Source organism: Bos indicus, chromosome 18 (genome assembly GCF_029378745.1).
Source record: "Bos indicus isolate NIAB-ARS_2022 breed Sahiwal x Tharparkar chromosome 18, NIAB-ARS_B.indTharparkar_mat_pri_1.0, whole genome shotgun sequence".
Taxonomy (NCBI): Eukaryota; Metazoa; Chordata; class Mammalia; order Artiodactyla; family Bovidae; genus Bos; species Bos indicus.
Window position 1 is genome coordinate 38941108 of NC_091777.1, and position 24474 is coordinate 38965581.

A 24474-nucleotide genomic window follows, 5' to 3' on the forward strand; every position below is an offset into this window, starting at 1 on the left:
GAGGCACGTGGCTTCCATCTTAGTACGTGTTCTTGGCACACAGTTAGGTCACTGATCTTTCTTCTGACCCCACAGAAAGGTACATACAGCATGATAAAAACTGTTCAAACCCAAAGCCACCTTTGCCTTCCTAGGCTATAATTATTTTAAGATATGGCATGATCACACTGAAATGTTTTAAACGGAACCAGTTTTGCAGTGAGGTTTTTGCTGCTTCAGCTCTTTGCAGGAAGGTGACTACAATTCAAATTCTTAAATTTTTAATAAGAAAATAAGCAAAACCTTGGTGATGGTTAGGGCCTTTGTATCAGAAAAACCTCTAAGCACCTAAATTACATTGAGAGAGGGCTGGGTAAGGAGGGACTCCTTTTGTTACTAGAAAAGTTTTAACACAAAAGGGAAAAGAGGTCTTCCAATCTGGCTTCAATATCATGCTCATGTGGATATTAATCTACTTGGAATTAACATTTTTCCCCCGGAAAATGTGAAATGGCAACATCTTAGAATGGCTGATATGTGTTAGTCGGGTAGCTGTTTCTAATTTTGCTTTAAAGAAATGTCTGTAGTGCCTAGCTCCTGTTATAGACAAATGATCTTACAAATCTCACTTTTAACAAGTTTAGAGTTTAAGTTACAAGAGCACAAGCAGTTTAAGAGTCGAGCTGAAGGATGAGAAGTTTGCACCTGCTGCTCTGCTCTGTAGCCTTAATTACAGGACAGACATGCCTGCTCAGTCTCTGTATATTACTGCTGGGTGCGGACCAGCAAGGCTCTGGCAAAAACTGCAAAATTAGTGCTCTCAGGGCCATTAAAGTAGCCAAAGCTTTCCATTACCTTTATTTCATAGCAAAGATGGTGGGTATCTTCCTTCCTTCTTTGTTCTCTTCTTCTTCTTTTTTTTTTTCCAGAGAGAGGCATATGTTTTTTAAATGTCTTAGCCAATTACTCTAGATTCCTCTCAAGCTATCTTCTGGAGTTTTTAAATTCCAGATACAAAAAAGTTGTTCTTTATCCTTTATGACTGTTTCATTTCTTATCTATATGGAACAAAGAAGCTGTTTAATCGAATTTAGGGATCTCTTACTAATATAAGAATGAAAGCTTTCAGATAAACTGTTTTACTCTTGGGGCAAGATCCTCTGGCCTGAGAAATGAGTGCTAAGAAACAACAAAGCCCAGCGTATGAGAATGGCAGACACTCTCCGTCTCTAACACTAAAAGCTGCTTAGGACACTCACACTGCCTTGCCCTCCAGCACAGCCCCCTGGTGCATCACTACTGCCTCTTAGACCCTCTCTGTAACCCCTTCTGTTAGCATGGCACTTAAAATACACTGTGAAGGTTTGCAAAATTACTTCCTGCTTGTTCCTCAAAATGATCTATAAGGAAGGCAAAGTGGGTGACATCGATGCCAGGTGTTCAGGATGGTGAAGTAATGAGTGAGGGGAGAAGGCACTGACCATGTGTTCAGTCTCTGTCTGGTGTTCCTCCTCCCTCCACAGTTCGGGGAGAGGGGTTGAGAGAGCAGGACTCAGTCTGACGGGCTTCACCACCGTGACCTGGACAGCATCACTTACTCCCTAATATGAGGATAAGGGTACCTGCTTCACAGGCTTCTTGTGAAGATTAGATAAGTTAATATCCATAAAATGCTTCAAACCCTGCCTGGTGCATACTTGGTGCTGAGTATCTGTTGCTCCTATCATTGTCAGTATTAACTCTCCACTTGTTTGCTGTAGATCCCTTGGAATCACAGCTCTCTTAACTCTTGCTTTATTTCAAGAATGTAGGGACTGCGATCCCATCAAGCCTTTGCTTGATGAATGTTTACAGCTGATATGTCCCTGTCTGTACATATCTCAGAGGGCATAGAGACTCTTCAGGGTGTTTCTGCCCATGATTTGTACAGGAGGACTGTACTGAGTCTGTGCTTCATTCTCTCCATGCCCAGCTTCTAGTGATTAATGTGGTCACAGAAAAGGATGGCTTGTAGTTGGCTTCTGTTTGCCAGAATAGGCATTCCTGCCTCGCCATGCTGGTGGGTCAACAGCTTAAATGTCTGGGGTTACAGAGACAGACTAGAAGCAAAGGAATAGGTTGTCACAACTTGCCCACTGCCATTGCCTTTTTTGAGGTGGTTTGAATACACAGGTTGGGAGCAGTAGTATCTAAAACGAGACTGTAAGAGTAAATGAATTGTACATGAAACAAAACTGAAAAAGGAAAGCACCAAGATCTTTCCAGCCCAAAACACAGGAAGAGCTTTAAAAAAATACTATTATTCTAGTATCCAGCAAAATAAACATCAGGAAGAGGCATGGGAACAACTGAGTAAAAACTACACTAGCACAGAGAAAAGGCTTGAGTAGGCTATTTCTATGATAGCCTCTGCATATATGAACTCCTCAGGGACACAGGTTTTAGGAGGCTATGGCTCTGTGAACTTTCTCCATTTTTAGTCAGAAACAGTGATGGTATTGGAAATAAGATCGCTGATATTGGTATGAGGGCTGGTAAAGGCTATGGTAGATGGCTGGTGAGCCATTTTTCCTTTTCTTTGAAGATCAGATCAGATCAGATCAGTCGCTCAGTCGTGTCCGACTCTTTGCGACCCCATGAATCGCAGCACACCAGGCCTCCCTGTCCATCACCAACTCCCAGAGTTCACTCAGACTCACGTCCATCGAGTCAGTGATGCCATCCAGCCATCTCATCCTCTGTCGTCCCCTTCTCCTCTTGCCCCCAATCCCTCCCAGCATCAGAGTCTTTTCCAATGAGTCAACTCTTCGCATGAGGTGGCCAAAGTACTGGAGTTTCAGCTTTAGCATCATTCCTTCCAAAGAAATCCCAGGGCTGATCTCCTTCAGAATGGACTGGTTGGATTCTTTGAGGATAACAACATATAAATGAAGCTTTGGTATACTGCCTGTAGATAGGACATTATTATATAGTATCTGCTTTGATTTCTTTGTTATATGGTTCTAAGTTTGATTTTTGAGTAGTTTTCAAAGTCTGATTTGTAATCAGTTGAACTTATTTCTTTCAAATAGTGTAACGATGGTGTTCCACTGTTGCCTGATTTGAATTGTTGCCAGTAGGAAATTTGCTGCCATCCTTATTTTTAATGTATTTTTTTTTTCTCTAGATGAACCCTTTACAGGGCAGGAATAGACACAGACGTTGAGAATGGACTTGTGGACACAGGAGGGGAAGAAGAGGGTGAGACGAAGTGAGAGAGAGTAGCACTGACATATACACACTACTGTGTGTAAAAGAGACAGCTAGTGGGAAGATTTTTCTCCCACCACTGGTTTCATCACATCATGTCCTGATGTGCTTTGGTGTAGTTTTAGTTATGTGGGATTTGTGGGAGCTTCATGCATCTGTGAAATACTACTTTTTGTCAAAATTGGAAATTCTTCAAACATTTTTCAAATCTTTTTTCCATCTCTTTCCCTCCTTCTCTCCTTCACCTTCAGGGATTCCAATTATATATGTATTAGGTCATTTGAAATTAACTCATAGCTTACTGAGGCTCTGGTCTGGTGAGGTTACTTTTTCACTGGCAAGGTGTGGGGGCAGGGTACTCTTTACTCTGTGCGCTTCCCACCCCTCTATGGTGGCTCCTACAGGGAACAAATGTGCTTCATTTTTGATCTTTCATATCTAAACTTCAACTTCTGAACATATCAGTAACAATAATTGCTTTACTGTCATCCTCAGCTAATCCTAAGATGTGTGTAAGTTCTAAGTTGGTTTGATTACTTTCCTTATTATGAATTGTGTTTTCTTGCCTCTTTACAAGACTAGTAATCTTTGATTGGATACCAGTTATTGTAAATTTTACCTGGTTGGGTGCTGGATATTTTTATATTCCTATAAACTTCCAGTTTGTTCTGGGATGCACTTATGGTATATAAAACAAGTTTGAGGGACTTCCCAGTGGTCCAGTGTCTAAGACTCTAAACTCCCATTGCAGGGGGCCCAGGGTGGATCCCCCGTCAGAGAGCTAGATCCAACATGCTGCAACGAAGGGTTTATACGCCACAACCAAAGATCCCACATGCCGCAACAAAGATCTATGATCCTCATGCTGCAACTAAGACCTGGCAGAGCCAAATAATTATTACAGAAAAACAAACCAATCCGATCCCTTCAAATCTTACATGTAAGTTTTGTTGGGCAGGACCAGAACACTAATCAAGGGCTAATTATTCCCCATTACTGAAGAAGGATGCTTCTGAGATCTCTGCTCAAATGTTCCATGAACTTTTCCCCAACCTGAAGTAGTTTGCTAACATGCACGCGTAATGACCCAGTGAAGATCTCCAGAGCTCGCTTCTCTGGTACTCTGTCCTGCAAATTCTAGCTGCCTTGGTTTCCCCAGACTTCCCTTTCCCTCAGCTCAGGGCATCTGCTGGGTTCCACCTATGTTCCTCACCCTGTGTTGCAGGCTGGAAACTCTCTTAAGGTGGTAAGGTGAGATAATCAAAGGGCTTACCTTGTTTCTCCTCTCCCAGGGATTGCTGTTCTTCACTGTGTGGTGTCCAGTGTCTCAAGAACCATTCTTTCATCTATTTTGTCTTTTTAGTTCTTTCAGCTGGGAAAGGTACATCTGGTTGCTACTGCTCCATCTCAGCTGAAAGCAGAAGTCAAGTTTAGTTTTTAGATAGTGTGTAAGAGTTCTGTGTAACTTTCTAAGTTGCTACCTTTGTTTATGAAGTTTCCCAAAAGGTCTGAATTAACTTAGGAGTCTGATCTCCCCAACAGACTTCCCTGGACATGATAGATGCTGACTCACTCTTAGAATCAAAGGTTGCAACTACTTTATCCTTTTGCTTAATTATGTGATGGGAGTTACAAGAAAGGTAGGTAAATGCATAATTGTAGCCACTTTTTACCTTGCCATAATGCCATGGAGAGTGGAAAAACCACTTCCTAGGTTTTGAAGTTGTAAGTCAGCCCATAGAGCAGAGGTATGACTGACAGTAGAAACACTATTTCTGCTCTTCCCCCTTGATATAAGGGTTATCACTATTCATAAAGTTATTTCCAGTCTTAGAAAAAAAAATCACTTTCATTTCAATGACATCCTTCACACAGATAATTTTTCAGGCTAACCAAATGTGGCTCAAGGAAATCCATTAATGTGGAAGTATGATTCGCACTCTGAGATGAATTCATTGCACTAAGTAATACAGAAGAATGATAAAAATCAGGCTTCAGCAGACACTAGTCATTCTTGCTAAAGTCAAATCATGTTTTTGTTTACTATTTTGACAGAAATTTGATCCTACTTAAATTGGGAATACAATAATACATCTATGATAAATGAAAAGCTTCAAGTGTTAACTCATTACCTACTTTTAAAAATTCAAGATTTGTTTCAGGGTACTTTTCCCACTGTACTGATCTGCAGATCTGCTCCACTAACCAGTCCACCTTCAAAACACACCCTGTACTCTTCCCTCTATATTTAAAGGCTTAGCTAGTGTCATTCACTCCATGACATCTATGCTATCACATCTGTCCAGTCCCTTTTCTGACCCCTCACAGCAGCACATGCCTTGTGTGGCACTGATTTGTGTAGGTATAAATGTAGATGGCCTGCTATCCTACATTTACAATTTGAATGACCAACTAAATGAATTAAAGAATGAAGCAAAGGGTATTCATCCTCATCTTCATCCTCATCCTTCACTTTCATGGGAGGCAAGGTCTCAAATGAGTGAGTACAGATATTAATAGAATTTTATAAAATGACGATGGAAAAATTCAAAATTTTTTCAGTCCCCAAACTTCCTGCAAAGTAAAGGGGGAGGGACATTTTTCAGCACAGAGAAATGGAAAATAGAAATCAATTTTTTTTTAATTAGGTTGGACAGGATAAAAACTATACTAGACAAATGGTTTTTCTAGGAGAGAAAATAATTGCAGTTAAAAAAAACAGTCTAGGAATTTGGAAGTGCTAGTTGAAACCCTTTGTATCTTTGTCTCCAAACTGAAGGGTGGTATTAAACAGTTGTTTGAAAGGAGTTACAAGGTTTTGTTTTGTTTTGTTTTAAGTAAATGCAAATGTTTATAGAATATTTGAAAGCTAGGCCTCACCCCAAACCTGGGGGAAAAAATCAGAATATAATCCTAATGCAGTTAGATAATTATGAAATTTCAAATTTGTTTTCAGTTTTTCCTACCTGGTTTCTTTGGTTGATTCATTAGAAAAAAGATGCATAGAATATTTTTTATGATTTTCTATCTGTAAAAATCTCATACTAGTACAGATATTTCCATGTGTCATTCATGTATAAGTGCAACAGAAAGAAGTTGAGTACAGAAAAAAGAAATGCAGACTTCCAGAATTCCATTTAATGAGCTGAGCTATATAAGGGACCCCTCTAACTTTGAAGACTATTTTGTTATCAAAGAGCTAATCATGAGTGCTTGCTCAGTTGCCTCAGTCGTGTCCAACTCTCTGTGACCCCATGGACTATAGCCCACCAGGCTCCTCTGTCCATGGAATTCTCCAGGCAAGAATACTGGAGTGGGTTGCCATTCCCTTCTCCAGGGGGTCTTCCATCAAAGAGCTATACAAATAAATATTCCCCCTTTCCCCAGGAAAAGGAGCAGGTCCAGAATGTTTCATGGATAACTTTTACCAAGTCATTAAGGCCAGTGCAGAGGCAATTTCAAAGCCACTAGAGAAGAATAATGGACTATAAAGATTTGGGCGGGGGGCGGGGGGGGAGTGGAAACCTTTCACATAAGCTCCAAAATTAAAATTCCCAATCACATGAAAAAATTTACAAAGATAATTAACAACTTAATAATCAGATGGATTTACTTAAAATCTAATGGCCTATGATATTAATGACTACTCTTTCTGAAACAAAAACAGATTAAGTATGACTGAAGAAAATAATCTAATTAAAAATCTTATATATGGGACTTGCCTGGTGGTCCAGTGGTTAAGACTCTGAACCCTTAATGTAGAGGGGGAGGGTTTGATCCCTGGTCAGGGAACTAAGATGCTACATGGTATGGCCAGAAAAAAACAAAATCCTGTATGTGAAAAATAGAGTAACAGAATTTAATTCAGTAATAAGTGATAATCAGTAACACAATGATATGGTCGTTCTCCAGAATGGAAAAATATTGTCAGATTGAAAGTGCACATGACATACCAAGAAAGATAAACGAACTAACCCCACACTAAGATGCACCCCAGTGAAATTACATGTACTCTGTAAGCTACTTTTCTCCCTGATGGCTTTTAAGATTTCCTCTTTACATTTGGCAAAGATAAAACAATTTGACTATGAGAAGTTTTTTTTTTTTTTTTAATCATTAAGAACAGGCACAGGAGACAATGGAGTATAGCCACAAGGTACTAAGAGAAAAGAACTAACAATGTAGGTTTCTATATCCTGCTAAACTATTCAAGAGTAAGGATAAAGAAATTCTAGAAAAATTGTAATGGAAGATAACTTAAAATCTCTCAAAATCACCCCATGAAAACAGAATGATTAGAATAACAAAACCAAAATCCATAAACACAGTATCTTCACAAACCCCAAATATGAGTAGAAAGGGACAAACCATCAAAGCTACATGCCCTGCATAGCATCAACAAGTATCTGAGAAGAGGAATCAGATTAGCCTGAGAAAAGGGAAACACTAAAATAGCCAACCAGTACTCATGAGAATGGCTAAAACAAGGAGAGGTTTTACATGTTCTCCTTATGGGGTCAGGGAGCTGGGGAGCAAGGCAAGGTAAGACCTGAAAGGGCTGCAATTAAAATGCCACATTTAGGAGAAACTAATCAAAAGGATTAAAAGTAAGCAAGACATGGATGGGCTTCCCTGGTGGCTCAGATGGTGAAGAATCTGCCTACAATGTGCAAAACCTGGGTTCAATCCCTGTGTTGGGAAGATGCCCTGGAGGAGGTAACCCACTCTAGTATTCTTACCTAGATTTTCACCATGGACAGGGAAGCCTGGCGGGCTATGGTCAGACACTACTGAACAACTAAACAAAGCACACACAGCAAGACATGGTGAATAGGGAATGTAAGGAGAAAGGAAGAAAGAGACAGAGAAAGCATATGGGAGAGAGCTAGCATGAGGGCAATTGAGAGTACCCACTGAATATTGAGGGAGTGATGTACTTGATTCAGCAGCATATATACTAAAATTAGAATGATACACAGGATGCCCACACTCACCACTTCTCATCAGCATAGTGTTGGAAGATATAGCCATAATAATCAAATAAGGGAAAGAAAATGTATCCAAATTGGAAAGGAAGAGGTAAAATTGTCATTATATGTAGATGACATGATAATCTAATAGAAAACCCTAAACACTCTACACAAAAAATACTAGAACTGATAAATGAATTTAGCAAGGTAGCAGGATATAAGATTAAGTACAAAAATCTGTTGGGTTACTTTATATTGATTATGAAATACCAAAAAGAGCAAGTAAAAAAATGATCCCATTTAAAAATCACATCAAACCACACCCCCCCCCCAAAAAAAAGATCCTAGGAATAAACCTAGCTAAGGAGGTGAAAGACATATATACTGAGAAATAGAAAACAATGATAAAGGAAACTGAATATGATTCAAAGAAATGAAAGGATATCCTATATTCTTGGAGTGGAGGAATTAATATTATTAAATTGGCCATACTACCCAAAGCAATATACAAATTTAATGCAATCCCTATCAAATTACCCATGACATTTTCCACAGAACTTTAGAAAAAATTCCACAGAATCTTAGAACAAATAATCCTAAAACTTATATGGAAGCAAAAAAAGGTCCAGAATTATATACAGATGGCAAATAAAACAAATGAAAAGGTGCTTAACATCACTAAAGTTCAAAGTGAAGTCACTCAGTTGTGTCCAACCCTTTGAGACCCATGGACTATATAGCTTGCCAGGCTCCTCTATCCATGGGACTTTCCAAGCTTGAATACTGGAGTGGGTTGCCTTTTCCTTCTCTAGGGGATCTCCCTGACCCAGAGATCAAACCCAGGTCTTTCGCACTGCAGGCAGACTCTTTACCATCTGAGCCGCCAGGGACGCCTTAACTAATTAATTAGAGAAACGCAAATCTAAACTACAATCACCTCACACTGGTCAGAATGGCCATCATCAGAAACTACAAATAATAAATGCTGGAGAGGAACCCTCCTACACTGTTGCTGGGGGTGTAAATTGATACAGCCACTATGGAAAACAGTATGGAGACTCCTCAAATAACCAAAAATAGAGTTATCATATAATCCAGCAATCCCACTCCTGGGCATATATCCAACAAAAACCGTAATTTGAAAAGATACATGCACCCCAATTTCACTGCAGCACTATTTACAATAGCCAAGACATGGAAGCAATCTAAATGTCCATCAACAGATGACTGGATGAAAGACGTGGTGTGTGTACACATACACACAGTGGAATGTTAGACATAAAAAAGAATGAAATAATGCCATTTGTAGCAACATGGATGGACCTGGAGATTATCATACTAAGTGCAGTGAGAGAAAGACAAATATCATATGCTATCACTTATATGTGAAATCTTAAAAAGAATGATACAAATGAACTTATATACAAAACAGAAATAGACCCACAGACACAGAAAACAAACTTATGATTACCAAAGGGGAAAGGGGGTGAGGAATAGATTAGGAGTTTGGGATTAACATAGACAGACTACTATATATATTGGACTGCAAGGAGATCCAACCAGTCCATTCTAAAGAAGATCAGCCCTGGGTGTTCTTTGGAAGGACTGATGCTAAAGCTGAAACTCCAATACTTTGGCCACCTCATGCGAAGAGTTGACTCATTGGAAAAGACCCTGATGCTGGGAGGGATTGGGGGCAGGAGGAGAAGGGGACGACAGAGGATGAGATGGCTGGATGGCATCACCGACTCAATGGACATGAGTTTGGGTGAATGCCGGAAGTTGGTGATGGACAGGGAAGCCTGGCGTGCTGTGATTCATGGGGTCACAAAGAGTTGGACACAACTGAGTGACCGAACTGAACTGATATATAAAATAACCAACAAGGAACTACCATATAGTACAGAGAACTATACTCAATATTTTATAATAACCTATAAGGAAAAATAATCTGAAAAAGAATTTATATAATATATACATACTTTACATATACCATATATGCACGTATAACTGAATTATTATGCTCTATCCCCAAAAGTAACACAACATTGTATATCAACCATACTTTAATTTTTTAAAAAACGTAGAGGAAAAAAAGAATTGAGAATTGCCAAAGCAATCTTGAGGTAAAAGAACAAAGCTAGAAGCATAAGCTTTCCAGATTTCAGATAATATTACAAAGCTACAGTAATCAAACCAACATGAAACTGGCACAAAAACATTATCAAGTGAACAGAATAGAGAGCCCAGAAATAAATCCATACACCTATAGTCAATTAATCTTTTGACAAAGGAAGCAAAAATCTACAATGGGAAAAAAAGTCTCTTCAATAAGTGGTTCTGGGAAACTAAACAACCACATATAAAAGAACAACATTAGAATATTCTCTACCACCATACACAAAAATAAACTCAAAGTGGATTAAAGACCTAGAGGTCAATTGAGATACCATACAATTCTTAGAGGAAAACATAGGCAGAACACTCTCTGACACAAACTGCAGCAATATCTTTTTGGATCCACTTCCTAAAGTAATGAAAATAAAAACAAAAATAAATGGGACCTAATTAAAAGTAAAAGCTGCACAATGAAGGAAACCATAAGCAAACAAAAAGACAAGTCACAGAAAGGGAGAAAATATTTGCAAACGAAGTGACTGACAAGGGATTTCTTTCTAAAATATACAAACAGCTCGTGCAGCTCTATGTAAAACAAAAAACAAAACAGCAACCCAATCAGAAAATGGGCAGAAGATTTAAACAGACATTTGTCCAAAGAGGACACAGATGGCTGAAAAACACCCAAAAAGATGCTCATCACCACTATCTATCAGAGAAATGAAAATCAAAACTTCAATGAGGTATCACCTCAGGTTGGTCAGAATGGCCATCATTAACAAGTCTACAAACAATAAAAGCTTGAGAGGGTGTGTAGAAAATGGAACCCTCTTATACTGTTGGTAGAAACGTAAAGTAGTACAACCATTATGGAAAACAGTATGGATGTTCCTTAAAAAACCAAAAATAGAATTACCATATGATCCAGCAATCTTACTCCTGGGCATATATCCAGAGAAAATTATCACTAGAAATGAGGGACTTCCCTGACAGTACACTGGTTAAGACTTCACATTCAATACAGGGGGTGCAGGCTCAATCCCTGGTCTGGGACCTAAGATCCCACATGTCTCAGGGCCAAGAACCAAAACATAACAGAATCAATACTATAAAAAATGCAATAAAGACTTTAAAAATAATCCACATTAAAAGAATCTTTTAAAAAAGAAATGATACATGCACCCCAATGCTCATTGTAGCACTGTGTACAGCCAAGACATGGAAGCAACCTAAATGTCCATCAACAGAGAAGTAGATAAAGAAGACTGTGATACAAATATACAAAGGAATATTAGCCATTAAAAATTACAAAATAATGCCATTTGCAGCAACATGAATGTACCTAGAGATTATCATGCTAGGTTAATAAGTCAAGCAGGGAAAGACAAGTATCATATGACATCATTCATATGTAGAATCTGGTTTTAAAAAATGTTACAAATGTACTTATTTACAAAATAGAAACAGATTTACAGATATGGAAAACAAACTTATGGTTACCAAAAGGGAAATGCAGTGTGAGGGGGAGGCAGGGGGGAGGGTAAAATCAGGAATTTGGGATTGACATATGCATACAACTGTATATGTGCTTGTCTGTGTAGTCACGTCTGAGACTCTGTGGCCCCCTGGATAGTAACCCACCAGGTTCTTCTGTCCATGGAATTGTTCCAGGCAAGAATACTGGAGTGAGTTGCCAATTCCTTTTCCAGGGGATCTTCCCGACCCAGGGATTGAACCCCTGTCCCTTGTGTCTCCTTGGCCCATGGAGAGTAACCAACAAGGATGTACTGTATATCACAGGGAACTCTACTCAATATTCTATGATAATCTATATGAGAAAAGAATCTAAAAAAAAATGTATATATGTGTAACTGAATCACTTTGCTTTATATCCGAAACTAACACAACATTGTTAATCAACTATATTCTAATGATTTTTTTAATTGGTGCAGCTACTATGGAAAACAGTATAGAAGTTCCTCAAAATATTAAAAACAGAACTACCATATGAGTCAGCAGTTCCACTTCTGGGTATTTATCCAAAGGAAATGAAATCACTACCCCAAAGAGATATCTGCACCCCATACTTACTGCAGCATTGCCAAAGACATGAAAACAATCTAAATGTTCCTCAGTGGGTGAATGAAAAACAAAAATGTGATGTATATATACAATGGAATATTACTCAGTTTTAAGAAAGGAAATCTATTTGCAACATGTTCGGTAACCTTGAGGGTATTATACTAAGTAAGCAGAAGGACAAATAAAATTAAGCTCCAACTTATAGGTGGAATTAAAAAAAAAACGAACTTAGAGATACAGAGAATAGATTGGTGATTGCTAGAGACTGGGGAAGTGGGTGAAATAAGTGAACTAAGTGAAGGTGGTAAAAAGGAACAATCTTCCAGCTAGAAGATAATTACATCCTGGGGATGTAATGTATAGCATAGTGACTACAGTTCTATTAACAACACTGTGTTGTACATGTTAAAGTTGCTAAGATAGTAGATCTTAAAAGTTCTTATCACAAGACAAAATCTGTAACTATGTGAGGTGGTGGCAGTTTAGTCATTAAGTCATGTCCAACTCTTGTGACCCCATGGACTATATAGCCCACCAGACTCCTCTGTCCATGGGATTTCCCAGGCAAGAATACTGGAGCTGATTGCCATTTCTTTCTCCACACAACGTTCCCAACCCAGGGATTGAATCTGTGTCTCCTGCATTGCAAGCAAGTTCTTCAGTGACTGAGCCACCAGGGAAGTCCTAGCTATGTGTGGTGATGGATTTCTTTTATACTATCAGTATTCATTTATTTATTTTTATTATTGAAATGTAATTGACATAATGTATTAGTTTTAGATGGACATAATGATTTGCTGTATGGATATACTGCAAGTGAATGCCACAGGAGTTCAGTTAAAAACCATGTGGTGACGGATTTTAACTAAACTTTCTGTGACATTCACTTGCAATCTATCCATATATCAAATCATTATGCACATCTAAAACTAATACATTATGTATCAATTACATTTCAATAAAATAAATACTGATGGTATAAAAAACAGATGTGTAGTTTTTAAAAAATACATAGAATTTAAATATACAACATTAGCATTTAGGTTAGGAGAAAGTAAATGGAGTTAAAATCCTTTATACTTCTTACACTGTCCATGGAGCAAGTGAAGAGTACTAATTCCTATTAGCTTTTTATAGGTTAAGAATGATGGGTTTAATATTTCTTTTTTGGTCGCTCCATGAGGCATGTGGGATCTTAGTTCCTTGACTAGGGATTGAATGCCTGCCCTTGGCATTGGAAGCATGGAGTCTTAACTATGGCACCACCAGTGAACCCGGGTCTAGACTTGGGTTCAATCCCTGGGTTGGGAAGATCGCCTGGAGAAGGTAATGGCTACCCACTGTGGTATTCTGCCCTGAAGAATTCACAAAGAGTCACGAAGAGTCGGACACAACTGAGCAACTTTCACTTTCACTTTCATACAGTATGTAGGTCCATCTAGTCAAGGCTATGGTTTTTCCAGTAGTCATGTGTGGATGTGAGAGTTGAACTATAAAGAAAGCTGAGCGCCAAAAAATTGGTGCTTTTGAACTGTTGTGTTGGAGAAGACTCTTGAGAGTCCCTTGGACTGCAAGGAGATCCAACCAGTCCATCCTAAAGGAAATCAGTCTTGAATATTCATTGGAAGGACTGACGTTGAAGCTGAAACTCCAATACTCTGGCCACCTATTGCGACGAACAGACTCATTTGAAAAGACCCTGATGCTGGGAAAGATTGAAGGCGGGAAGAGAAGGGGATGACAGATGATGAGATGGTTGGATGGCATCACCAACTCAATGGACATGAGTCTGAATAAACTCTGGGAGCTGGTGATGGACAGGGAGGCCTGGCGTGCTGCAATCCATGGGGTGACAAAGAGTCGGACACAACTGAGTGACTGAACTGAACAGTACGTACACTTTTGCGTCTGGTGTCTTTCACTAAGCATAAGGCTTTGGAGATTCATCTATGTTGCTAAATGTGTCAAGAGTTCCATCTCTTTTTTTCATAGAATAGTGTTCCACTGTGGCTATACCATCGGAGAAGGCAATGGCACCCCACTCCAGTACTCTTGCCTGGAAAATCCCATGGATGGAGGAGCCTGGTAGGCTGCAGTCCATGGTGTCGCTAAGGGTCGGACACGACTAAGCGACTTCCCTTTCACTTTTCACTTTCATGCACTGGAGAAGGAAATGGCAACTCACTCCAGTGTTCTTACCTGGAGAATCCCAGGGACGGGGGAGCCTGGTGGGCTGCCATCTATGGGGGTCACACAGAGTCAGACACGACTGAAGTGACTTAGCAGCAGCAGCAGCAGTGGCTATACCATGATGTAGTTACCCATTCACCAGGTGATGGGTATTTGAGTTTTTTCCAGTTTGGGACAATTTTTGATAAAGTTGCTATTAACATTCTTGTATATTTTTATGTGGACGTATGTTTTATATTCTCTTGAGTAAATACCTAGGCATAGGATTGCTGGGTTATATGGTAAATGTTTTATGAAGACCTACCTATAAGACCTTCTAGAGCTAATACCAAAAAAAGATGTCCTTTTCATCAGAGGGGACTGGAATGCAAAAGTAGGAAGTCAACAGATACCTGGAGTAACAGGCAAGTTTAGCCTTGGAGTACAAAATGAAGCAGGGCAAAGGCTAACAGAGTTTTGCCAAGAGAATACACTGGTCATAGCAAAAACCCTCATCTAACAACACAAGAGACGACTCTACACACAGACATCACCAGATGGTCAATACCGAAATCAGACTGATTATATTCTTTGCAGCTCAAGATGGAGAAGCTCTATACAGTCAGAAAAAACAAGACCAGGAGCTGACTGTAATTCAGATCATGAGCCCCTGGTTGCAAAGTTCAGACTTATATTGAATAATGTATGGAAAACCACTAGGCCATTCAGGTATGACCTGAATCAAATCCCTTATGATTATACAGTGAAAGTGACAAACAGAATCAAGGGATTGGATCTGGCAGAGAGAGTGCCTGAAGAACTATGGACAGAGGTTTGTAACACTGTACAGGAAGCCGTGACCAAAAGCATCCCCAAGAAAAAGAATTGCAACAAGGCAAAATGGTTGTCTGAGAAGGCCTTACAAAATAGCTGAGAAAAGAAGGGAAAGGAAACAATTATGTAAAGTTTAAAAATAAAATAAAATTAAAAAAAAAAAGAAAGAAAACGAGAAAAGGAAAGATCTAAATGCAGAGTTCCAAAGAATAGCGAGGAGAGATAAGAAATACTAAATCTAAATGCAGAGTTCCAAAGACAGCGAGGAGAGATAAGAAATCCTTCTTAAGTGAGGAATGCAAAGAAAAAGGAAAACAACAGAATGGGAAAGACTAGAGATTTCTTCAAGAAAATTAGAGATACCAAGGGAATATTTCATGCAACAAAAGGCACAATAAAGGACAGAAATGGTATGGACCTAACAGAAGCAGAAGATATTAAGAAGAGGTGGCAAGAATAAACAGAAGAACTGTACAAAAAAGGCTACTGTCCATAGGGTCCCAAAGAGTTGGATGTGACTGAAGTGACTCAGCATGTACACACGTTTGATGATAGAAAAAGCAAGGGAATTCCAGAAAAACACCTGCTTCATTGACTACACACACCAAAGCCTTTGACTGTGGATCACAACAAACTGGAAAATTCTTAAAGAGATGGGAATGCTAGACCACCTTTCCTGCCTCCTGAGAAAGCTGTATGCACAACAAGAAGCAACAGTTAGAACTGGATATGAAACAATGGACTGGTTCCAAATGGGGAAAGGAATATGTCAAGGCTGTATACTGTCACCCTGCTTATTTAACATATGCAGAGTACACCATGCAAAATGCCAGGGTGGATGAATCACTAGCTGGAATCAAGATTGCTGGGAGGAATATCAATAACTTCAGATATGCAGATGATACCACCCTAATGGCAGAAAGCAAAGAGAAACAAAGCCTCTTGATGAAAGTGAAAGAGGAGAGTGAAAAAGCTGACTTAAAACTCAACGTTCAAAAACCTAAGGTCATGGCATCCAGTCCCATCACTTCATGGCAAATAGAAGGGGAAACAATGCAAACAGTGACAGACTTTATTTTCTTGGGCTCCAAAATCACTGCAGACAGTGACTGCAGCCATGAAATTAAGATGCTTGCTCCTTGGAAGAAAAGCTGTGACAAACCTAGACAGCATATTAAAAAACAGAGATGTTACTTTGCAGACAAAAGTCCGTACAGTCAAAGCTATGGTTTTTCCAGTAGTCATGTATGGATGTGAGAGCCGGACCATAAAGAAGGCTGAGCACTGAAGAATTAATGCTTTTGAATTGTGTTGCTGGAGAAGATTCTTGAGAGTCCCACGGGCAGCAAGGAGATCAAACCAATCAATCCCAAAGGAAATCAACCCTGAATATTCATTGGAAGGATTGATGCTTAAGTTCCAATAGTGTGGTCACCTGATGCGAAGTGCTGATTCATTGGAAAAGACTTTGATGCTGGGAGAGATTGAGGGCAGAAGGAGAAAGGGATGACAGAGGACGAGATGGTTGGATGGCATCAACCAACTTGATGGATATGAGTTTGAGCAAACTCTGGGAGATAGTGAAGGACAGGGAAGCCTGGTGTGCTGCAGTCCATGGGGTTTCAAAGAGTCAGACATGACTTACCAACTAAACAAAAACAACAAAAATGGTAAGTGTAATATACAATTTTATAAGAAGACACTTCTGGTAGACAGAGTCTAAGATACCTCCAGTTATGCCAGCCTCTTAGTATGCATGCCCTGTGTAATATGCTTTCCTTAGGTGTAGGTGGAACCTGTTTCTAACCAACAAAACACATAAAAAGTGACAGAATGTCACTTCCATGATTACATTACATAAAATTTTAACTTTTGTCTTATTAGAAGACTTCCTCTATTCTCTCTCTTCTTGGTTCTGATGAAGTAAGATACCATATGATTTAGCCCATTAGCAAGAAACTGAGAGCAACCAACAGCCGACAATGAATTGAGGCTCTCAATCTGATGGCCCACAAGGAACTGAATCCTCCCAACCACCACATGAGCTTGAGATCAGACCTTTCCTCAACTGAGCCTCAGATGCAGTCTTGTTAAGAGACCTAAACAGAGGACTCAGTAAAGCCCAGCATCCTGACTCATAGAAATTGTGAGATCACACGTGTGTTGTTGTTTTTTTTGTTTTTTTTTTTAAATTTTATTTTATTTTTAAACTTTACATAATTGTATTAGTTTTGCCAAATATCAAAATGAATCCACCACAGGTATACATGTGTTCCCCATCCTGAACCCTCCTCCCTCCTCCCTCCCCATACCATCCCTCTGGGTCGTCCCAGTGCACCAGCCCCAAGCATCCAGTATCGTGCATTGAACCTGGACTGGCATCTCGTTTCATACATGATATTTTACACGTTTCAATGCCATTCTCCCAAATCTTCCCACCCTCTCCCTCTCCAACAGAGTCCATAAGACTGTTCTATACATCAGTGTCTCTTTTGCTGTCTCGTATACAGGGTTATCGTTACCATCTTTCTAAATTCCATATATATGCGTTAGTATACTGTATTGGTGTTTTTCCTTCTGGCTTACTTCACTCTGTATAGTAGGCTCCAGTTTCATCCACCTCATTAGAACTGATTCAAATGTATTCTTTTTAATGGCTGAGTAATACTCCATTGTGTATATGTACCACAGCTTTCTTATCCATTCATCTGCTGATGGACATCTAGGTTGCTTCCATGTCCTGGCTATTATAAACAGTGCTGCGATGGACATTGGGGTACACGTGTCTCTTTCCCTTCTGGTTTCCTCAGTGTGTATGCCCAGCAGTGGGATTGCTGGATCATAAGGCAGTTCTATTTCCAGTTTTTTAAGGAATCTCCACACTGTTCTCCATAGTGGCTGTACTAGTTTGCATTCCCACCAACAGTGTAAGAGGGTTCCCTTTTCTCCACACCCTCTCCAGCATTTATTATTTGTAGACTTTTGGATCGCAGCCATTCTGACTGGTGTGAAATGGTACCTCATAGTGGTTTTGATTTGCATTTCTCTGATCATGAGTGATGTTGAGCATCTTTTCATGTGTTTGTTAGCCATCTGTATGTCTTCTTTGGAGAAATGTCTATTTAGATCTTTGGCCCATTTTTTGATTGGGTCATTTATTTTTCTGGAATTGAGCTGCAAGAGTTGCTTGTATATTTTTGAGATTAGTTGTTTGTCGGTTGCTTCATTTGCTATTATTTTCTCCCATTCTGAAGGCTGTCTTTTCACCTTGCTAATAGTTTCCTTTGATGTGCAGAAGCTTTTAAGTTTAATTAAGTCCCATTTGTTTATTTTTGCTTTTATTTCTAATATTCTGGGAGGTGGGTCATAGAGGATGCTGCTGTGATGTATGTCAGAGAGTGTTTTGCCTATGTTCTCCTCTAGAAGTTTTATAGTTTCTGGTCTTACGTTTAGATCTTTAATCCATTTTGAGTTTATTTTCGTGTATGGTGTTAGAAAGTGTTCTAGTTTCATTCTTTTACAAGTGGTTGACCAGATTTCCCAGCACCACTTGTTAAAGAGATTGTCTTTAATCCATTGTATATTCTTGCCTCCTTTGTCAAAGATAAGGTGTCCATATGTGCATGGATTTATCTCTGGGCTTTCTATTTTGTTCCATTGATCTATATTTCTGTCTTTGTGCATGTGTGTTGTTTTAAACTGCTAAATATGTATAATCTATGTAGCAACTGGTGACTAACACACTGCCTGTTTCCTAAAATGATAATACCAATTTACACTCCCACCAGAAACAGTTCTGATTCCTCTGCATAGCCACAGGTACTCAGTAGTATCCATTTTTCTAAATTATAACCATTCTAAAATGTGTATTGGTATCTCATTTCAATTTTTTATTTTCCTTACGACTAATGACTTGCACAATCTATTCATTTGCTTATTTGCCACCCATCTTTTTATTTTATTAACATTGTATTTTGAATACAAGAGCTTTAAATTTCAAGTTAAATTTGTCAACTTTTCCTCCATAATATGTACCTTCTGGGAGCTGAGAAATCTGTGCTAAGGTCACTTTAGACTTTTCAAGATTTCCCCCTACATCTTCTTGAAGTCTTATAATGTTAGATTTTACATTGAAATCTATGATTCATTCTGAGTTACTATTTTTGTATACTATGTGAAGCATGGGTGGGGGGTCTCTCTTTTTTTTTTTTTGCATACAGATGTCCAGTTGTTCCAGTACCATTTGTTGGAAAGACTATCATTACTCCATTGAATAACCTCGGCATCTTTGTTGAAACTCAAGTGACCATATACGTATGGCACTATTTCTGAACTTCCTATTCTGCATCATTTATCTCTACTTCTATCCAAATCAGCAGCTCTACATTGTCTTGATTAGTACAGCTTCAGAGTCCTGAGTCCTGAGATCAGGTACCAGAAGTCCTCTAGCTTTCTTCTGTTTCAAAATTGTCAGTTCCCTCTAATGTGATGTATATGATTCAATATCATACCCACCAAAAACTGAATAGGCTGCACTGTGTAGCCAATTCAATAAGCTAATTCTACAATTTATGTGGTGTTATGGTCTAAATCTTTGTCTCCTCCCAAAGTCCATATGTTGACAGCCTAATGCCCAAGGTGGCAGTATTAGCAAGTGGAGGTCTTTGGGAGGTGCTTAGGTCAAGAAAGCACAATACTCATGAACTGGATTAGTGTCCTTTATAAAAGAGACCCCAGGGAGCTAGTTCACTCTTTGCCACATGCAGATACAAGAAGTCTGCAACATGGAAGAGGGCTCTCACTTGACCAAAAGGGCTTTCTAATCTCAGATTTCTAGCATTCCAAACTAGGAGAAATAAATTTCTCCTTGTAAGCTATCTAGTTATAGAATATTTTGTTATAGAAGCCTGAGAAGACTAAAACATATGGAAATCCAAAAGACCAAGAAGAACCATAACACTCTTGAAGAATAAACATATAGAATATCTCATTCTATCAATATAAAGGCTTATTATAGAGCTATAAGGTTAAAGCGTCTGCCTCCAATGTGGGAGACCTGGGTTTGATCCCTGGGTCAGGAAGATCCCCTGGAGAAGGAAATGGTAACCCACTCCAGTATTCTTGCCTGGAGAATCCCATGGATGGAGAAGCCTGGTAGCCTACAGTCCATGGGGTCGCAAAGAGTTGAACACGACTGAGCGACTTCACTTTCAGTGAAAACTATGTGAACAGGTGCATAGATGGACAAAGAGAACAAAGAAGAGAGAGCCCAGAAGCAAACCCACACATATTTGGATACTTAATTTATGACAAAATTCAGAGTAGGAAAATAATGGTCCTTTCAATAAAAGGTACCAGAAAAACTGGCTATCCAAGGGTAAAAAATATGACACTGGACCCCTCTGTAGCATCATTTTCTGATGTATAATTGACCTAAAATCTCTTTTAGCGAATCAATATTAAAATTTTAGAAGATAATACAGAAGAATATTTTCATGAACTTGGAGATTCCTTTTTTAAAAAATAATTTATGAGAAAGGGAGATGCTGACAAATTTGACTGTATTAACATTAAGAACTTCTTGGCATATCAAAAGACACTAGGCAGAATATGAAATGTAAGCCATGGAGGAAGAGAAAGCAACATGTATAATGAAGCAGAGTACTAGTATTCCAATATGCAAAGAACTCCCACTAAAGTCATTAATAAAACAACAGGAAGTGGATAAATGGGCAAAAACCTCAACAGGCACTTCACAAAAGAAGAAATTCAAAAGGCTGATTAACATGTGAAAACATAATCTCAGGGGGATAGAGATTAAAGGCAAAAAATGATGCTGATGTCACATATCCACAAGATTAGCTACAAATCTGACAATACCAAGTGTTGCTATAGATTTTGAATTCTCTTAAAAACTAATGTGGGCATGTGAACTGGACAACACTCTGGCATTATACAGTAAAGATGGAGATATGCAGGACATATAACTCAGCAATTCCACTCATATTTGTATACCCTAAAGAAACTCATCCATACGCACTCACTTGCAACACAAAAGCATTCTTCTAGCAGCCCTTTTTGTGAAGACCCCAAACTGGAAATTCTTTTATTTATATATCTATACTTACAAAGGGGAGAAGGCAATGGCACCCCACTCCAGTACTCTTGCCTGGAAAATCCCATGGATGGAGGAGCCTGGTAGGCTGCAGTCCATGGGGTCGCTAATAGTCGGACACGACTGAGCGACTTCATTTTCACTTTTCACTCTCATGCATTGGAGAAGGAAATGGCAACCCACTCCAGTGTTCTTGCCTGGAGAATCCCAGGGACGAGGGAGCCTGCTGGGCTGCCATCTATGGGGTCACACAGAGTTGGACACGACTGAAGCTACTTAGCAGCAGCATACTTACAAAGTAAAACTTTAGAGAAAACAAAGAATGGAATTTCCATGAAAGTCAGGACAGTGATTATGTTAAGGGTGTGATGAGAAAGGGGCATGTGGAAAAAAGAAGGTGCTTCTGGATTTCTGGGGTTTTATTTCTTAACCTGGGTGATAAGATTTTCCTTTATATGATTCAGTTAAACTCGACTTTTAAGTTCTTTAAGCCCTTTTCTGCTTGTGTGTTTTTCACAGTAAATAAACAAGATGGGTTTTTAAATATTCAAGATGCAACAGAGGTTATATAATAAGCTGCTGCTGCTGCTAAGTCACTTCAGTCGTATCCAACTCTGTGTGACCCCAGAGACGGCAGCCCACCAGGCTCCCCAGTCCCTGGGATTCTCCAGGCAAGAACACTGGAGTGGGTTGCCATTTCCTTCTCCAATGCATGAAAGTGAAAAGTGAAAGGGAAGTCGCTCAGTCCTGTCCTACTCTTCGTGACCCCATGGACTGCAGCCTACCAGGCTCCTCCGTCCATGGGATTTTCCAGGCAAGAGTACTGGAGTGGGGTGCCATTGCCTTTTTACTTTATACATATATAAATCTATATGTACAAGAATGTGAGTATGTGCACAATGAGTATCTGATGGATTCAAAAGATACTAGTAACAGTGGTTGGTTTTGAGGAAAGTGGGAGTCAGACAATTTTCATTGTATTCCCTTTTAACTGTTTGAATTTTATCCCAAATATACTACTTTTACAAAATGTGTTTTAAATGTTATTTAAAACATAACAAACAACAAAAGAAAAATCACACCTTATACCAAATGAGCTTAGTATTACAGTGGGCCAAGAAAAGTGGGTCCATGTCAGGTGCACCCCAATGGAGAAGAGGCTCAGATGCAAACACTGTCTCGTGCAGCCACACTGTGCCTCTGTCAGCCTAGAGCCAGCTCACAGCCCTGGTTTTGCATGTTCTGGCACAGTGACACTGTGATGAGCTCCATCACACATCACACTAGTGATGAAAAAGTCACTGTGGTTCTGGGAACAATGGAACCTGAACCTGTATCAATGTTAAGAACTTTGAGGCTTAAAATTGTGTCACTGACCTATTTTGGGTTTGATCTTGATATTCTGGGGGACGAAGGTATCTCTCTCCCATAAGCCTGGTGATTTACTCCCACCCTTATCACTTGGACATCACAGCAAAGCAAATCCACTGAAGCAAGTACCCAGAATCATGAGGTGCCTGGCACACTTACAGAACTTAAAACAGTTCTAAATTTTTCTTAGAATGTTCTGTTCTTTCAGACTACTGTAAGTGAATTATCATGTGCTTTTTAAACCCTCAGAAAAACTTTTCTGGATGACAATAGGCACAGGAGGAAAAAGTGAAAAAAATGAGACTATTTTGTTTAGGAATTTAGTAAAAATTTAATAATTTCAGTAAGGTTTTAATGCAAGGAATATGAAAGAAAATTTTAAACAATAGTTAAAGCTGATATAGCTGAGAATACTTCACTTAATCCTCTTTCTAAAGGCCCATTATATCTTATGTTTCCATCCAGCTCCATTCTCTTGCCTACTCCTTAACTTCCTGTCTGAAATCTTTTCATAAGGACTATGGAAAAAGAAGAGAAACAAAAAGCAAAGGAGAAAAGGAAAGATATACCCATTTGAATGCAGAGTTCCAAAGAATAGCAAAGAGAGATAAGAAAGCCTTCCTCAGTGATCAATGCAAACAAATAGAGGAAAACAATAGAATGGGAAAGACTAGAGATCTCTTCAAGAAAACTAGAGATACCAAGGGGATATTTCATGCAAAGATGGGCTCAATAAAGGACAGAAATGGTACGGACCTGACAGAAGCAGAAGATATTAAGAAGAGGTGGCAGGAATACACAGAAGAACTATACAAAAAAGATCTTTACGACCCAGATAATCACCATGGTGTGATCACTGACCTAGAGCCAGACATCCTGGAATGCGAAGTCAAGTGGGCCTTAGAAAGCATTACTATGAACAAAGCTAGTGGAGGTGATGGAATTCCAGTTGAACTATTTCAAATCCTAAAAGATGATGCTGTGAAAGGGCTACACTCAGTATGCCAGCAAATTTGGAAAACTCAGCAGTGGCCACAGGATTGGAAAAGGTCAGTTTTCATTCCAATCCCAAAGAGAGGCAATGCTAAAGAATGCTCAAACTACCGCACAATTGCACTCATCTCACATGCTAGTAAAGTAATGCTCAAAATTCTCCAAGCCAGGCTTCAGCAATACGTGAACCATGAACTTCCAGATGTTCAAGCTGGTTTTAGAAAAGGCAGAGGAACCAGAGATCAAATTGCCAACATCCGCTGGATCATGGAAAAAGCAAGAGAGTTCCAGAAAAACATCTATTTCTGCTTTATTGACTATGCCAAAGCCTTTGGCTGTGTGGATCACAATACACTGTGGAAAATTCTGAAAGAGATGGGAATACCAGACCACCCAACCTGCCTCTTGAGAACCTGTATGCAGGTCAGGAAGCAACAGTTAGAACTGGACATGGAACAACAGACTGGTTCCAAATAGGAAAAGGAGTAGGTCAAGGCTGTATATTGTCACCCTGCTTATTTAACTTATATGCAGAGTACATCATGAGAAACGCTGGGCTGGAAGAAGCACAAGCTGGAATCAAGATTGCCGGGA

The 24474-nt window shown here is 39.3% G+C and overlaps 1 long non-coding RNA gene across 1 annotated transcript in view; it reads right to left on the reverse strand.

The window, feature by feature from the left end:
* Positions 1-24474, reverse strand: part of LOC139177092 (uncharacterized) — a 167220-nt gene that overhangs the window by 11027 nt on the left and 131719 nt on the right. The window contains exon 3 of the long non-coding RNA XR_011561515.1: positions 4502-4639. This is a non-coding gene — a long non-coding RNA (uncharacterized lncRNA). The remainder of the gene's footprint in view (positions 1-4501; positions 4640-24474) is intronic.